The 13,029-nt window shown below is 53.1% G+C and overlaps 38 non-coding genes across 38 annotated transcripts; 18 read left to right on the top strand and 20 right to left on the bottom strand.

The window, feature by feature from the left end:
• Positions 1-42: 42 nt before the first annotated feature.
• Trnam-cau (transfer RNA methionine (anticodon CAU)) lies at positions 43-114 on the bottom strand. Its single transcript has one exon. It is a non-coding gene; the product is annotated as a tRNA-Met (tRNA).
• Positions 115-397: 283 nt separating this feature from the next.
• Trnar-acg (transfer RNA arginine (anticodon ACG)) lies at positions 398-470 on the bottom strand. The gene has a single exon. It is a non-coding gene; the product is annotated as a tRNA-Arg (tRNA).
• Positions 471-912: 442 nt separating this feature from the next.
• Positions 913-1,004, top strand: Trnai-uau (transfer RNA isoleucine (anticodon UAU)). The gene is given in 2 exon segments: positions 913-950; positions 969-1,004. It is a non-coding gene; the product is annotated as a tRNA-Ile (tRNA).
• A 111-nt stretch (positions 1,005-1,115) lies between these two features.
• Positions 1,116-1,187, top strand: Trnad-guc (transfer RNA aspartic acid (anticodon GUC)). Its single transcript has one exon. It is a non-coding gene; the product is annotated as a tRNA-Asp (tRNA).
• A 213-nt stretch (positions 1,188-1,400) lies between these two features.
• On the bottom strand, positions 1,401-1,472 carry Trnam-cau (transfer RNA methionine (anticodon CAU)). Its single transcript has one exon. It is a non-coding gene; the product is annotated as a tRNA-Met (tRNA).
• Positions 1,473-1,755: 283 nt separating this feature from the next.
• Positions 1,756-1,828, bottom strand: Trnar-acg (transfer RNA arginine (anticodon ACG)). Its single transcript has one exon. It is a non-coding gene; the product is annotated as a tRNA-Arg (tRNA).
• Positions 1,829-2,270: 442 nt separating this feature from the next.
• Positions 2,271-2,362, top strand: Trnai-uau (transfer RNA isoleucine (anticodon UAU)). The gene is given in 2 exon segments: positions 2,271-2,308; positions 2,327-2,362. It is a non-coding gene; the product is annotated as a tRNA-Ile (tRNA).
• Positions 2,363-2,473: 111 nt separating this feature from the next.
• Positions 2,474-2,545, top strand: Trnad-guc (transfer RNA aspartic acid (anticodon GUC)). Its single transcript has one exon. It is a non-coding gene; the product is annotated as a tRNA-Asp (tRNA).
• A 213-nt stretch (positions 2,546-2,758) lies between these two features.
• Trnam-cau (transfer RNA methionine (anticodon CAU)) lies at positions 2,759-2,830 on the bottom strand. Its single transcript has one exon. It is a non-coding gene; the product is annotated as a tRNA-Met (tRNA).
• A 283-nt stretch (positions 2,831-3,113) lies between these two features.
• On the bottom strand, positions 3,114-3,186 carry Trnar-acg (transfer RNA arginine (anticodon ACG)). The gene has a single exon. It is a non-coding gene; the product is annotated as a tRNA-Arg (tRNA).
• A 442-nt stretch (positions 3,187-3,628) lies between these two features.
• On the top strand, positions 3,629-3,720 carry Trnai-uau (transfer RNA isoleucine (anticodon UAU)). Its single transcript is given in 2 exon segments — positions 3,629-3,666; positions 3,685-3,720. It is a non-coding gene; the product is annotated as a tRNA-Ile (tRNA).
• Positions 3,721-3,831: 111 nt separating this feature from the next.
• Positions 3,832-3,903, top strand: Trnad-guc (transfer RNA aspartic acid (anticodon GUC)). The gene has a single exon. It is a non-coding gene; the product is annotated as a tRNA-Asp (tRNA).
• A 213-nt stretch (positions 3,904-4,116) lies between these two features.
• Positions 4,117-4,188, bottom strand: Trnam-cau (transfer RNA methionine (anticodon CAU)). Its single transcript has one exon. It is a non-coding gene; the product is annotated as a tRNA-Met (tRNA).
• A 283-nt stretch (positions 4,189-4,471) lies between these two features.
• Trnar-acg (transfer RNA arginine (anticodon ACG)) lies at positions 4,472-4,544 on the bottom strand. Its single transcript has one exon. It is a non-coding gene; the product is annotated as a tRNA-Arg (tRNA).
• A 442-nt stretch (positions 4,545-4,986) lies between these two features.
• On the top strand, positions 4,987-5,078 carry Trnai-uau (transfer RNA isoleucine (anticodon UAU)). Its single transcript is given in 2 exon segments — positions 4,987-5,024; positions 5,043-5,078. It is a non-coding gene; the product is annotated as a tRNA-Ile (tRNA).
• Positions 5,079-5,189: 111 nt separating this feature from the next.
• Positions 5,190-5,261, top strand: Trnad-guc (transfer RNA aspartic acid (anticodon GUC)). Its single transcript has one exon. It is a non-coding gene; the product is annotated as a tRNA-Asp (tRNA).
• Positions 5,262-5,494: 233 nt separating this feature from the next.
• Trnam-cau (transfer RNA methionine (anticodon CAU)) lies at positions 5,495-5,566 on the bottom strand. Its single transcript has one exon. It is a non-coding gene; the product is annotated as a tRNA-Met (tRNA).
• A 283-nt stretch (positions 5,567-5,849) lies between these two features.
• Positions 5,850-5,922, bottom strand: Trnar-acg (transfer RNA arginine (anticodon ACG)). Its single transcript has one exon. It is a non-coding gene; the product is annotated as a tRNA-Arg (tRNA).
• Positions 5,923-6,364: 442 nt separating this feature from the next.
• Trnai-uau (transfer RNA isoleucine (anticodon UAU)) lies at positions 6,365-6,456 on the top strand. The gene is given in 2 exon segments: positions 6,365-6,402; positions 6,421-6,456. It is a non-coding gene; the product is annotated as a tRNA-Ile (tRNA).
• Positions 6,457-6,567: 111 nt separating this feature from the next.
• Positions 6,568-6,639, top strand: Trnad-guc (transfer RNA aspartic acid (anticodon GUC)). Its single transcript has one exon. It is a non-coding gene; the product is annotated as a tRNA-Asp (tRNA).
• A 233-nt stretch (positions 6,640-6,872) lies between these two features.
• Trnam-cau (transfer RNA methionine (anticodon CAU)) lies at positions 6,873-6,944 on the bottom strand. The gene has a single exon. It is a non-coding gene; the product is annotated as a tRNA-Met (tRNA).
• Positions 6,945-7,227: 283 nt separating this feature from the next.
• On the bottom strand, positions 7,228-7,300 carry Trnar-acg (transfer RNA arginine (anticodon ACG)). Its single transcript has one exon. It is a non-coding gene; the product is annotated as a tRNA-Arg (tRNA).
• Positions 7,301-7,742: 442 nt separating this feature from the next.
• Positions 7,743-7,834, top strand: Trnai-uau (transfer RNA isoleucine (anticodon UAU)). Its single transcript is given in 2 exon segments — positions 7,743-7,780; positions 7,799-7,834. It is a non-coding gene; the product is annotated as a tRNA-Ile (tRNA).
• Positions 7,835-7,945: 111 nt separating this feature from the next.
• Positions 7,946-8,017, top strand: Trnad-guc (transfer RNA aspartic acid (anticodon GUC)). The gene has a single exon. It is a non-coding gene; the product is annotated as a tRNA-Asp (tRNA).
• Positions 8,018-8,230: 213 nt separating this feature from the next.
• Trnam-cau (transfer RNA methionine (anticodon CAU)) lies at positions 8,231-8,302 on the bottom strand. Its single transcript has one exon. It is a non-coding gene; the product is annotated as a tRNA-Met (tRNA).
• A 283-nt stretch (positions 8,303-8,585) lies between these two features.
• Positions 8,586-8,658, bottom strand: Trnar-acg (transfer RNA arginine (anticodon ACG)). The gene has a single exon. It is a non-coding gene; the product is annotated as a tRNA-Arg (tRNA).
• A 442-nt stretch (positions 8,659-9,100) lies between these two features.
• Positions 9,101-9,192, top strand: Trnai-uau (transfer RNA isoleucine (anticodon UAU)). Its single transcript is given in 2 exon segments — positions 9,101-9,138; positions 9,157-9,192. It is a non-coding gene; the product is annotated as a tRNA-Ile (tRNA).
• A 111-nt stretch (positions 9,193-9,303) lies between these two features.
• Trnad-guc (transfer RNA aspartic acid (anticodon GUC)) lies at positions 9,304-9,375 on the top strand. Its single transcript has one exon. It is a non-coding gene; the product is annotated as a tRNA-Asp (tRNA).
• Positions 9,376-9,608: 233 nt separating this feature from the next.
• On the bottom strand, positions 9,609-9,680 carry Trnam-cau (transfer RNA methionine (anticodon CAU)). The gene has a single exon. It is a non-coding gene; the product is annotated as a tRNA-Met (tRNA).
• A 283-nt stretch (positions 9,681-9,963) lies between these two features.
• On the bottom strand, positions 9,964-10,036 carry Trnar-acg (transfer RNA arginine (anticodon ACG)). Its single transcript has one exon. It is a non-coding gene; the product is annotated as a tRNA-Arg (tRNA).
• A 442-nt stretch (positions 10,037-10,478) lies between these two features.
• Trnai-uau (transfer RNA isoleucine (anticodon UAU)) lies at positions 10,479-10,570 on the top strand. Its single transcript is given in 2 exon segments — positions 10,479-10,516; positions 10,535-10,570. It is a non-coding gene; the product is annotated as a tRNA-Ile (tRNA).
• A 111-nt stretch (positions 10,571-10,681) lies between these two features.
• Trnad-guc (transfer RNA aspartic acid (anticodon GUC)) lies at positions 10,682-10,753 on the top strand. The gene has a single exon. It is a non-coding gene; the product is annotated as a tRNA-Asp (tRNA).
• Positions 10,754-10,966: 213 nt separating this feature from the next.
• Trnam-cau (transfer RNA methionine (anticodon CAU)) lies at positions 10,967-11,038 on the bottom strand. Its single transcript has one exon. It is a non-coding gene; the product is annotated as a tRNA-Met (tRNA).
• A 283-nt stretch (positions 11,039-11,321) lies between these two features.
• Trnar-acg (transfer RNA arginine (anticodon ACG)) lies at positions 11,322-11,394 on the bottom strand. The gene has a single exon. It is a non-coding gene; the product is annotated as a tRNA-Arg (tRNA).
• Positions 11,395-11,836: 442 nt separating this feature from the next.
• Positions 11,837-11,928, top strand: Trnai-uau (transfer RNA isoleucine (anticodon UAU)). The gene is given in 2 exon segments: positions 11,837-11,874; positions 11,893-11,928. It is a non-coding gene; the product is annotated as a tRNA-Ile (tRNA).
• Positions 11,929-12,039: 111 nt separating this feature from the next.
• Trnad-guc (transfer RNA aspartic acid (anticodon GUC)) lies at positions 12,040-12,111 on the top strand. The gene has a single exon. It is a non-coding gene; the product is annotated as a tRNA-Asp (tRNA).
• A 233-nt stretch (positions 12,112-12,344) lies between these two features.
• On the bottom strand, positions 12,345-12,416 carry Trnam-cau (transfer RNA methionine (anticodon CAU)). The gene has a single exon. It is a non-coding gene; the product is annotated as a tRNA-Met (tRNA).
• Positions 12,417-12,699: 283 nt separating this feature from the next.
• Positions 12,700-12,772, bottom strand: Trnar-acg (transfer RNA arginine (anticodon ACG)). The gene has a single exon. It is a non-coding gene; the product is annotated as a tRNA-Arg (tRNA).
• Between the last annotated feature and the right edge of the window lie 257 nt (positions 12,773-13,029).

Here is a 13,029-nt window from a genome sequence, read left to right as displayed (position 1 = left end):
CTTAATGATCGAGCTCGAAGCACCAACGAAAAAGAATAATTTTAGCAGAGCGTGGTTTCGATCCACGGACCTCTGGGTTATGGGCCCAGCACGCTTCCACTGCGCCACTCTGCTGCGTGCAGCAGTCCGTCCTTTTCGGTGCGTGGCATTGGACACTTGGAAAGCGTTGTGTGCATCGGTTTCACGCGCCTACCGTTTAATTAAGTGCGTATCATCTCTCAGCTTGACTTGTCTCGACTTTGCTCGACTGACGCTACGCTGACGCTTGCACGAAGCGATATTTACCACGATCGTCTCGAGATGCAGCTGCGAGATGCTCAGGATTAACATTGCACTCCACGAAGGTGGAGACATTCGAATGCATTGCCTAGCTACGCCCCCGCAACTAACAAAGTGCCGACCCTGCCAGGATTCGAACCTGGAATCTTCTGATCCGTAGTCAGACGCGTTATCCGTTGCGCCACAGGGCCACTGTTCGCGGTGTAAGCCACGGGGCGGGTGCACATCGCAAAGCAACGTGTTCTCCGTGGCTCGGCAATTGCGTGTCGTCCACTGACAACGGCGGCGCGGCCACTCTGGTCTTCCGCACTCTGCAGGGAGCTGCTAAGGAAGGCATCTCTCCTCCAGCTCCTCGGCCACGGTGCGCCTGCACAGCCTAGAGCTTGCCATACATCTGCCCCCGCTGTTGGACAGGTAGCAGAATGCAAGGCGCCCGTTTTTCTGCATTTTTTCGGTGATGACAAGCGGTTGATATGCCTGTAAGTGTAGCATATGAAACAAGAATCGTATGAAGCATTCGTAGACAGGTGCTGAAGTGGCAGTATGGCCGTAGGTGATGATCGTATGATGGGTCTGTAGCCACAACAGCTTGGCAGCAAAGTGAATACCGCTAACTGAAACCATTCCGCTGTAGCCCCAGTGGCGCAATTGGTTAGCGCACGGTACTTATAAGGCAGTAGCCGTGAGCAATGCCGGGGTTGTGAGTTCGAGCCTCACCTGGGGCATACTTTTATTTCGTAGCAGCTGACTCTGGAAGCATCGAGACGCTAGATTTTAGATGTATCACGTACTTGAGAAGCAGAAATGTGCGTGCATTGTATAGACCGCCTGCGTGTTCCTCGGTAGTATAGTGGTTAGTATCCCCGCCTGTCACGCGGGAGACCGGGGTTCGATTCCCCGCCGGGGAGGTGCGATTTTTATATCGCGAGAAAGCATTACCCTTGTGATCAAGGAATGTAATTGCTAAAAAATCGTAAGAAGGTCTGCGTCTTAGGAAGTGTTTCTCGTATTCTTCACACGACGTCATCGTTTCACAACTCACAGGGTTTACTGACGACGCTGAATCAGCGCACCCCAAGCTTAATGATCGAGCTCGAAGCACCAACGAAAAAGAATAATTTTAGCAGAGCGTGGTTTCGATCCACGGACCTCTGGGTTATGGGCCCAGCACGCTTCCACTGCGCCACTCTGCTGCGTGCAGCAGTCCGTCCTTTTCGGTGCGTGGCATTGGACACTTGGAAAGCGTTGTGTGCATCGGTTTCACGCGCCTACCGTTTAATTAACTGCGTATCATCTCTCAGCTTGACTTGTCTCGACTTTGCTCGACTGACGCTACGCTGACGCTTGCACGAAGCGATATTTACCACGATCGTCTCGAGATGCAGCTGCGAGATGCTCAGGATTAACATTGCACTCCACGAAGGTGGAGACATTCGAATGCATTGCCTAGCTACGCCCCCGCAACTAACAAAATGCCGACCCTGCCAGGATTCGAACCTGGAATCTTCTGATCCGTAGTCAGACGCGTTATCCGTTGCGCCACAGGGCCACTGTTCGCGGTGTAAGCCACGGGGCGGGTGCACATCGCAAAGCAACGTGTTCTCCGTGGCTCGGCAATTGCGTGTCGTCCACTGACAACGGCGGCGCGGCCACTCTGGTCTTCCGCACTCTGCAGGGAGCTGCTAAGGAAGGCATCTCTCCTCCAGCTCCTCGGCCACGGTGCGCCTGCACAGCCTAGAGCTTGCCATACATCTGCCCCCGCTGTTGGACAGGTAGCAGAATGCAAGGCGCCCGTTTTTCTGCATTTTTTCGGTGATGACAAGCGGTTGATATGCCTGTAAGTGTAGCATATGAAACAAGAATCGTATGAAGCATTCGTAGACAGGTGCTGAAGTGGCAGTATGGCCGTAGGTGATGATCGTATGATGGGTCTGTAGCCACAACAGCTTGGCAGCAAAGTGAATACCGCTAACTGAAACCATTCCGCTGTAGCCCCAGTGGCGCAATTGGTTAGCGCACGGTACTTATAAGGCAGTAGCCGTGAGCAATGCCGGGGTTGTGAGTTCGAGCCTCACCTGGGGCATACTTTTATTTCGTAGCAGCTGACTCTGGAAGCATCGGGACGCTAGATTTTAGATGTATCACGTACTTGAGAAGCAGAAATGTGCGTGCATTGTATAGACCGCCTGCGTGTTCCTCGGTAGTATAGTGGTTAGTATCCCCGCCTGTCACGCGGGAGACCGGGGTTCGATTCCCCGCCGGGGAGGTGCGATTTTTATATCGCGAGAAAGCATTACCCTTGTGATCAAGGAATGTAATTGCTAAAAAATCGTAAGAAGGTCTGCGTCTTAGGAAGTGTTTCTCGTATTCTTCACACGACGTCATCGTTTCACAACTCACAGGGTTTACTGACGACGCTGAATCAGCGCACCCCAAGCTTAATGATCGAGCTCGAAGCACCAACGAAAAAGAATAATTTTAGCAGAGCGTGGTTTCGATCCACGGACCTCTGGGTTATGGGCCCAGCACGCTTCCACTGCGCCACTCTGCTGCGTGCAGCAGTCCGTCCTTTTCGGTGCGTGGCATTGGACACTTGGAAAGCGTTGTGTGCATCGGTTTCACGCGCCTACCGTTTAATTAAGTGCGTATCATCTCTCAGCTTGACTTGTCTCGACTTTGCTCGACTGACGCTACGCTGACGCTTGCACGAAGCGATATTTACCACGATCGTCTCGAGATGCAGCTGCGAGATGCTCAGGATTAACATTGCACTCCACGAAGGTGGAGACATTCGAATGCATTGCCTAGCTACGCCCCCGCAACTAACAAAGTGCCGACCCTGCCAGGATTCGAACCTGGAATCTTCTGATCCGTAGTCAGACGCGTTATCCGTTGCGCCACAGGGCCACTGTTCGCGGTGTAAGCCACGGGGCGGGTGCACATCGCAAAGCAACGTGTTCTCCGTGGCTCGGCAATTGCGTGTCGTCCACTGACAACGGCGGCGCGGCCACTCTGGTCTTCCGCACTCTGCAGGGAGCTGCTAAGGAAGGCATCTCTCCTCCAGCTCCTCGGCCACGGTGCGCCTGCACAGCCTAGAGCTTGCCATACATCTGCCCCCGCTGTTGGACAGGTAGCAGAATGCAAGGCGCCCGTTTTTCTGCATTTTTTCGGTGATGACAAGCGGTTGATATGCCTGTAAGTGTAGCATATGAAACAAGAATCGTATGAAGCATTCGTAGACAGGTGCTGAAGTGGCAGTATGGCCGTAGGTGATGATCGTATGATGGGTCTGTAGCCACAACAGCTTGGCAGCAAAGTGAATACCGCTAACTGAAACCATTCCGCTGTAGCCCCAGTGGCGCAATTGGTTAGCGCACGGTACTTATAAGGCAGTAGCCGTGAGCAATGCCGGGGTTGTGAGTTCGAGCCTCACCTGGGGCATACTTTTATTTCGTAGCAGCTGACTCTGGAAGCATCGGGACGCTAGATTTTAGATGTATCACGTACTTGAGAAGCAGAAATGTGCGTGCATTGTATAGACCGCCTGCGTGTTCCTCGGTAGTATAGTGGTTAGTATCCCCGCCTGTCACGCGGGAGACCGGGGTTCGATTCCCCGCCGGGGAGGTGCGATTTTTATATCGCGAGAAAGCATTACCCTTGTGATCAAGGAATGTAATTGCTAAAAAATCGTAAGAAGGTCTGCGTCTTAGGAAGTGTTTCTCGTATTCTTCACACGACGTCATCGTTTCACAACTCACAGGGTTTACTGACGACGCTGAATCAGCGCACCCCAAGCTTAATGATCGAGCTCGAAGCACCAACGAAAAAGAATAATTTTAGCAGAGCGTGGTTTCGATCCACGGACCTCTGGGTTATGGGCCCAGCACGCTTCCACTGCGCCACTCTGCTGCGTGCAGCAGTCCGTCCTTTTCGGTGCGTGGCATTGGACACTTGGAAAGCGTTGTGTGCATCGGTTTCACGCGCCTACCGTTTAATTAACTGCGTATCATCTCTCAGCTTGACTTGTCTCGACTTTGCTCGACTGACGCTACGCTGACGCTTGCACGAAGCGATATTTACCACGATCGTCTCGAGATGCAGCTGCGAGATGCTCAGGATTAACATTGCACTCCACGAAGGTGGAGACATTCGAATGCATTGCCTAGCTACGCCCCCGCAACTAACAAAATGCCGACCCTGCCAGGATTCGAACCTGGAATCTTCTGATCCGTAGTCAGACGCGTTATCCGTTGCGCCACAGGGCCACTGTTCGCGGTGTAAGCCACGGGGCGGGTGCACATCGCAAAGCAACGTGTTCTCCGTGGCTCGGCAATTGCGTGTCGTCCACTGACAACGGCGGCGCGGCCACTCTGGTCTTCCGCACTCTGCAGGGAGCTGCTAAGGAAGGCATCTCTCCTCCAGCTCCTCGGCCACGGTGCGCCTGCACAGCCTAGAGCTTGCCATACATCTGCCCCCGCTGTTGGACAGGTAGCAGAATGCAAGGCGCCCGTTTTTCTGCATTTTTTCGGTGATGACAAGCGGTTGATATGCCTGTAAGTGTAGCATATGAAACAAGAATCGTATGAAGCATTCGTAGACAGGTGCTGAAGTGGCAGTATGGCCGTAGGTGATGATCGTATGATGGGTCTGTAGCCACAACAGCTTGGCAGCAAAGTGAATACCGCTAACTGAAACCATTCCGCTGTAGCCCCAGTGGCGCAATTGGTTAGCGCACGGTACTTATAAGGCAGTAGCCGTGAGCAATGCCGGGGTTGTGAGTTCGAGCCTCACCTGGGGCATACTTTTATTTCGTAGCAGCTGACTCTGGAAGCATCGGGACGCTAGATTTTAGATGTATCACGTACTTGAGAAGCAGAAATGTGCGTGCATTGTATAGACCGCCTGCGTGTTCCTCGGTAGCATAGTGGTTAGTATCCCCGCCTGTCACGCGGGAGACCGGGGTTCGATTCCCCGCCGGGGAGGTGCGATTTTTATATCGCGAAAGTTGCACGTATGGCCCGAAAAAGCATTACCCTTGTGATCAAGGAATGTAATTGCTAAAAAATCGTAAGAAGGTCTGCGTCTTAGGAAGTGTTTCTCGTATTCTTCACACGACGTCATCGTTTCACAACTCACAGGGTTTACTGACGACGCTGAATCAGCGCACCCCAAGCTTAATGATCGAGCTCGAAGCACCAACGAAAAAGAATAATTTTAGCAGAGCGTGGTTTCGATCCACGGACCTCTGGGTTATGGGCCCAGCACGCTTCCACTGCGCCACTCTGCTGCGTGCAGCAGTCCGTCCTTTTCGGTGCGTGGCATTGGACACTTGGAAAGCGTTGTGTGCATCGGTTTCACGCGCCTACCGTTTAATTAAGTGCGTATCATCTCTCAGCTTGACTTGTCTCGACTTTGCTCGACTGACGCTACGCTGACGCTTGCACGAAGCGATATTTACCACGATCGTCTCGAGATGCAGCTGCGAGATGCTCAGGATTAACATTGCACTCCACGAAGGTGGAGACATTCGAATGCATTGCCTAGCTACGCCCCCGCAACTAACAAAGTGCCGACCCTGCCAGGATTCGAACCTGGAATCTTCTGATCCGTAGTCAGACGCGTTATCCGTTGCGCCACAGGGCCACTGTTCGCGGTGTAAGCCACGGGGCGGGTGCACATCGCAAAGCAACGTGTTCTCCGTGGCTCGGCAATTGCGTGTCGTCCACTGACAACGGCGGCGCGGCCACTCTGGTCTTCCGCACTCTGCAGGGAGCTGCTAAGGAAGGCATCTCTCCTCCAGCTCCTCGGCCACGGTGCGCCTGCACAGCCTAGAGCTTGCCATACATCTGCCCCCGCTGTTGGACAGGTAGCAGAATGCAAGGCGCCCGTTTTTCTGCATTTTTTCGGTGATGACAAGCGGTTGATATGCCTGTAAGTGTAGCATATGAAACAAGAATCGTATGAAGCATTCGTAGACAGGTGCTGAAGTGGCAGTATGGCCGTAGGTGATGATCGTATGATGGGTCTGTAGCCACAACAGCTTGGCAGCAAAGTGAATACCGCTAACTGAAACCATTCCGCTGTAGCCCCAGTGGCGCAATTGGTTAGCGCACGGTACTTATAAGGCAGTAGCCGTGAGCAATGCCGGGGTTGTGAGTTCGAGCCTCACCTGGGGCATACTTTTATTTCGTAGCAGCTGACTCTGGAAGCATCGGGACGCTAGATTTTAGATGTATCACGTACTTGAGAAGCAGAAATGTGCGTGCATTGTATAGACCGCCTGCGTGTTCCTCGGTAGCATAGTGGTTAGTATCCCCGCCTGTCACGCGGGAGACCGGGGTTCGATTCCCCGCCGGGGAGGTGCGATTTTTATATCGCGAAAGTTGCACGTATGGCCCGAAAAAGCATTACCCTTGTGATCAAGGAATGTAATTGCTAAAAAATCGTAAGAAGGTCTGCGTCTTAGGAAGTGTTTCTCGTATTCTTCACACGACGTCATCGTTTCACAACTCACAGGGTTTACTGACGACGCTGAATCAGCGCACCCCAAGCTTAATGATCGAGCTCGAAGCACCAACGAAAAAGAATAATTTTAGCAGAGCGTGGTTTCGATCCACGGACCTCTGGGTAATGGGCCCAGCACGCTTCCACTGCGCCACTCTGCTGCGTGCAGCAGTCCGTCCTTTTCGGTGCGTGGCATTGGACACTTGGAAAGCGTTGTGTGCATCGGTTTCACGCGCCTACCGTTTAATTAACTGCGTATCATCTCTCAGCTTGACTTGTCTCGACTTTGCTCGACTGACGCTACGCTGACGCTTGCACGAAGCGATATTTACCACGATCGTCTCGAGATGCAGCTGCGAGATGCTCAGGATTAACATTGCACTCCACGAAGGTGGAGACATTCGAATGCATTGCCTAGCTACGCCCCCGCAACTAACAAAATGCCGACCCTGCCAGGATTCGAACCTGGAATCTTCTGATCCGTAGTCAGACGCGTTATCCGTTGCGCCACAGGGCCACTGTTCGCGGTGTAAGCCACGGGGCGGGTGCACATCGCAAAGCAACGTGTTCTCCGTGGCTCGGCAATTGCGTGTCGTCCACTGACAACGGCGGCGCGGCCACTCTGGTCTTCCGCACTCTGCAGGGAGCTGCTAAGGAAGGCATCTCTCCTCCAGCTCCTCGGCCACGGTGCGCCTGCACAGCCTAGAGCTTGCCATACATCTGCCCCCGCTGTTGGACAGGTAGCAGAATGCAAGGCGCCCGTTTTTCTGCATTTTTTCGGTGATGACAAGCGGTTGATATGCCTGTAAGTGTAGCATATGAAACAAGAATCGTATGAAGCATTCGTAGACAGGTGCTGAAGTGGCAGTATGGCCGTAGGTGATGATCGTATGATGGGTCTGTAGCCACAACAGCTTGGCAGCAAAGTGAATACCGCTAACTGAAACCATTCCGCTGTAGCCCCAGTGGCGCAATTGGTTAGCGCACGGTACTTATAAGGCAGTAGCCGTGAGCAATGCCGGGGTTGTGAGTTCGAGCCTCACCTGGGGCATACTTTTATTTCGTAGCAGCTGACTCTGGAAGCATCGGGACGCTAGATTTTAGATGTATCACGTACTTGAGAAGCAGAAATGTGCGTGCATTGTATAGACCGCCTGCGTGTTCCTCGGTAGTATAGTGGTTAGTATCCCCGCCTGTCACGCGGGAGACCGGGGTTCGATTCCCCGCCGGGGAGGTGCGATTTTTATATCGCGAGAAAGCATTACCCTTGTGATCAAGGAATGTAATTGCTAAAAAATCGTAAGAAGGTCTGCGTCTTAGGAAGTGTTTCTCGTATTCTTCACACGACGTCATCGTTTCACAACTCACAGGGTTTACTGACGACGCTGAATCAGCGCACCCCAAGCTTAATGATCGAGCTCGAAGCACCAACGAAAAAGAATAATTTTAGCAGAGCGTGGTTTCGATCCACGGACCTCTGGGTTATGGGCCCAGCACGCTTCCACTGCGCCACTCTGCTGCGTGCAGCAGTCCGTCCTTTTCGGTGCGTGGCATTGGACACTTGGAAAGCGTTGTGTGCATCGGTTTCACGCGCCTACCGTTTAATTAAGTGCGTATCATCTCTCAGCTTGACTTGTCTCGACTTTGCTCGACTGACGCTACGCTGACGCTTGCACGAAGCGATATTTACCACGATCGTCTCGAGATGCAGCTGCGAGATGCTCAGGATTAACATTGCACTCCACGAAGGTGGAGACATTCGAATGCATTGCCTAGCTACGCCCCCGCAACTAACAAAGTGCCGACCCTGCCAGGATTCGAACCTGGAATCTTCTGATCCGTAGTCAGACGCGTTATCCGTTGCGCCACAGGGCCACTGTTCGCGGTGTAAGCCACGGGGCGGGTGCACATCGCAAAGCAACGTGTTCTCCGTGGCTCGGCAATTGCGTGTCGTCCACTGACAACGGCGGCGCGGCCACTCTGGTCTTCCGCACTCTGCAGGGAGCTGCTAAGGAAGGCATCTCTCCTCCAGCTCCTCGGCCACGGTGCGCCTGCACAGCCTAGAGCTTGCCATACATCTGCCCCCGCTGTTGGACAGGTAGCAGAATGCAAGGCGCCCGTTTTTCTGCATTTTTTCGGTGATGACAAGCGGTTGATATGCCTGTAAGTGTAGCATATGAAACAAGAATCGTATGAAGCATTCGTAGACAGGTGCTGAAGTGGCAGTATGGCCGTAGGTGATGATCGTATGATGGGTCTGTAGCCACAACAGCTTGGCAGCAAAGTGAATACCGCTAACTGAAACCATTCCGCTGTAGCCCCAGTGGCGCAATTGGTTAGCGCACGGTACTTATAAGGCAGTAGCCGTTAGCAATGCCGGGGTTGTGAGTTCGAGCCTCACCTGGGGCATACTTTTATTTCGTAGCAGCTGACTCTGGAAGCATCGGGACGCTAGATTTTAGATGTATCACGTACTTGAGAAGCAGAAATGTGCGTGCATTGTATAGACCGCCTGCGTGTTCCTCGGTAGCATAGTGGTTAGTATCCCCGCCTGTCACGCGGGAGACCGGGGTTCGATTCCCCGCCGGGGAGGTGCGATTTTTATATCGCGAAAGTTGCACGTATGGCCCGAAAAAGCATTACCCTTGTGATCAAGGAATGTAATTGCTAAAAAATCGTAAGAAGGTCTGCGTCTTAGGAAGTGTTTCTCGTATTCTTCACACGACGTCATCGTTTCACAACTCACAGGGTTTACTGACGACGCTGAATCAGCGCACCCCAAGCTTAATGATCGAGCTCGAAGCACCAACGAAAAAGAATAATTTTAGCAGAGCGTGGTTTCGATCCACGGACCTCTGGGTTATGGGCCCAGCACGCTTCCACTGCGCCACTCTGCTGCGTGCAGCAGTCCGTCCTTTTCGGTGCGTGGCATTGGACACTTGGAAAGCGTTGTGTGCATCGGTTTCACGCGCCTACCGTTTAATTAACTGCGTATCATCTCTCAGCTTGACTTGTCTCGACTTTGCTCGACTGACGCTACGCTGACGCTTGCACGAAGCGATATTTACCACGATCGTCTCGAGATGCAGCTGCGAGATGCTCAGGATTAACATTGCACTCCACGAAGGTGGAGACATTCGAATGCATTGCCTAGCTACGCCCCCGCAACTAACAAAATGCCGACCCTGCCAGGATTCGAACCTGGAATCTTCTGATCCGTAGTCAGACGCGTTATCCGTTGCGCCACAGGGCCACTGTTCGCGGTGTAAGCCACGGGGCGGGTGCACATCGCAAAGCAACGTGTTCTCCGTGGCTCGGCAATTGCGTGTCGTCCACTGACAACGGCGGCGCGGCCACTCTGGTCTTCCGCACTCTGCAGGGAGCTGCTAAGGAAGGCATCTCTCCTCCAGCTCCTCGGCCACGGTGCGCCTGCACAGCCTAGAGCTTGCCATACATCTGCCCCCGCTGTTAGACAGGTAGCAGAATGCAAGGCGCCCGTTTTTCTGCATTTTTTCGGTGATGACAAGCGGTTGATATGCCTGTAAGTGTAGCATATGAAACAAGAATCGTATGAAGCATTCGTAGACAGGTGCTGAAGTGGCAGTATGGCCGTAGGTGATGATCGTATGATGGGTCTGTAGCCACAACAGCTTGGCAGCAAAGTGAATACCGCTAACTGAAACCATTCCGCTGTAGCCCCAGTGGCGCAATTGGTTAGCGCACGGTACTTATAAGGCAGTAGCCGTGAGCAATGCCGGGGTTGTGAGTTCGAGCCTCACCTGGGGCATACTTTTATTTCGTAGCAGCTGACTCTGGAAGCATCGGGACGCTAGATTTTAGATGTATCACGTACTTGAGAAGCAGAAATGTGCGTGCATTGTATAGACCGCCTGCGTGTTCCTCGGTAGTATAGTGGTTAGTATCCCCGCCTGTCACGCGGGAGACCGGGGTTCGATTCCCCGCCGGGGAGGTGCGATTTTTATATCGCGAGAAAGCATTACCCTTGTGATCAAGGAATGTAATTGCTAAAAAATCGTAAGAAGGTCTGCGTCTTAGGAAGTGTTTCTCGTATTCTTCACACGACGTCATCGTTTCACAACTCACAGGGTTTACTGACGACGCTGAATCAGCGCACCCCAAGCTTAATGATCGAGCTCGAAGCACCAACGAAAAAGAATAATTTTAGCAGAGCGTGGTTTCGATCCACGGACCTCTGGGTTATGGGCCCAGCACGCTTCCACTGCGCCACTCTGCTGCGTGCAGCAGTCCGTCCTTTTCGGTGCGTGGCATTGGACACTTGGAAAGCGTTGTGTGCATCGGTTTCACGCGCCTACCGTTTAATTAAGTGCGTATCATCTCTCAGCTTGACTTGTCTCGACTTTGCTCGACTGACGCTACGCTGACGCTTGCACGAAGCGATATTTACCACGATCGTCTCGAGATGCAGCTGCGAGATGCTCAGGATTAACATTGCACTCCACGAAGGTGGAGACATTCGAATGCATTGCCTAGCTACGCCCCCGCAACTAACAAAGTGCCGACCCTGCCAGGATTCGAACCTGGAATCTTCTGATCCGTAGTCAGACGCGTTATCCGTTGCGCCACAGGGCCACTGTTCGCGGTGTAAGCCACGGGGCGGGTGCACATCGCAAAGCAACGTGTTCTCCGTGGCTCGGCAATTGCGTGTCGTCCACTGACAACGGCGGCGCGGCCACTCTGGTCTTCCGCACTCTGCAGGGAGCTGCTAAGGAAGGCATCTCTCCTCCAGCTCCTCGGCCACGGTGCGCCTGCACAGCCTAGAGCTTGCCATACATCTGCCCCCGCTGTTGGACAGGTAGCAGAATGCAAGGCGCCCGTTTTTCTGCATTTTTTCGGTGATGACAAGCGGTTGATATGCCTGTAAGTGTAGCATATGAAACAAGAATCGTATGAAGCATTCGTAGACAGGTGCTGAAGTGGCAGTATGGCCGTAGGTGATGATCGTATGATGGGTCTGTAGCCACAACAGCTTGGCAGCAAAGTGAATACCGCTAACTGAAACCATTCCGCTGTAGCCCCAGTGGCGCAATTGGTTAGCGCACGGTACTTATAAGGCAGTAGCCGTTAGCAATGCCGGGGTTGTGAGTTCGAGCCTCACCTGGGGCATACTTTTATTTCGTAGCAGCTGACTCTGGAAGCATCGGGACGCTAGATTTTAGATGTATCACGTACTTGAGAAGCAGAAATGTGCGTGCATTGTATAGACCGCCTGCGTGTTCCTCGGTAGCATAGTGGTTAGTATCCCCGCCTGTCACGCGGGAGACCGGGGTTCGATTCCCCGCCGGGGAGGTGCGATTTTTATATCGCGAAAGTTGCACGTATGGCCCGAAAAAGCATTACCCTTGTGATCAAGGAATGTAATTGCTAAAAAATCGTAAGAAGGTCTGCGTCTTAGGAAGTGTTTCTCGTATTCTTCACACGGCGTCATCGTTTCACAACTCACAGGGTTTACTGACGACGCTGAATCAGCGCACCCCAAGCTTAATGATCGAGCTCGAAGCACCAACGAAAAAGAATAATTTTAGCAGAGCGTGGTTTCGATCCACGGACCTCTGGGTTATGGGCCCAGCACGCTTCCACTGCGCCACTCTGCTGCGTGCAGCAGTCCGTCCTTTTCGGTGCGTGGCATTGGACACTTGGAAAGCGTTGTGTGCATCGGTTTCACGCGCCTACCGTTTAATTAACTGCGTATCATCTCTCCGCTTGACTTGTCTCGACTTTGCTCGACTGACGCTACGCTGACGCTTGCACGAAGCGATATTTACCACGATCGTCTCGAGATGCAGCTGCGAGATGCTCAGGATTAACATTGCACTCCACGAAGGTGGAGACATTCGAATGCATTGCCTAGCTACGCCCCCGCAACTAACAAAATGCCGACCCTGCCAGGATTCGAACCTGGAATCTTCTGATCCGTAGTCAGACGCGTTATCCGTTGCGCCACAGGGCCACTGTTCGCGGTGTAAGCCACGGGGCGGGTGCACATCGCAAAGCAACGTGTTCTCCGTGGCTCGGCAATTGCGTGTCGTCCACTGACAACGGCGGCGCGGCCACTCTGGTCTTCCGCACTCTGCAGGGAGCTGCTAAGGAAGGCATCTCTCCTCCAGCTCCTCGGCCACGGTGCGCCTGCACAGCCTAGAGCTTGCCATACATCTGCCCCCGCTGTTAGACAGGTAGCAGAATGCAAGGCGCCCGTTTTTCTGCATT

Source organism: Schistocerca gregaria, chromosome 8 (assembly GCF_023897955.1).
Source record: "Schistocerca gregaria isolate iqSchGreg1 chromosome 8, iqSchGreg1.2, whole genome shotgun sequence".
NCBI classification, from domain to species: Eukaryota; Metazoa; Arthropoda; class Insecta; order Orthoptera; family Acrididae; genus Schistocerca; species Schistocerca gregaria.
This window is presented reverse-complemented; position numbering and strand designations above follow the sequence as displayed.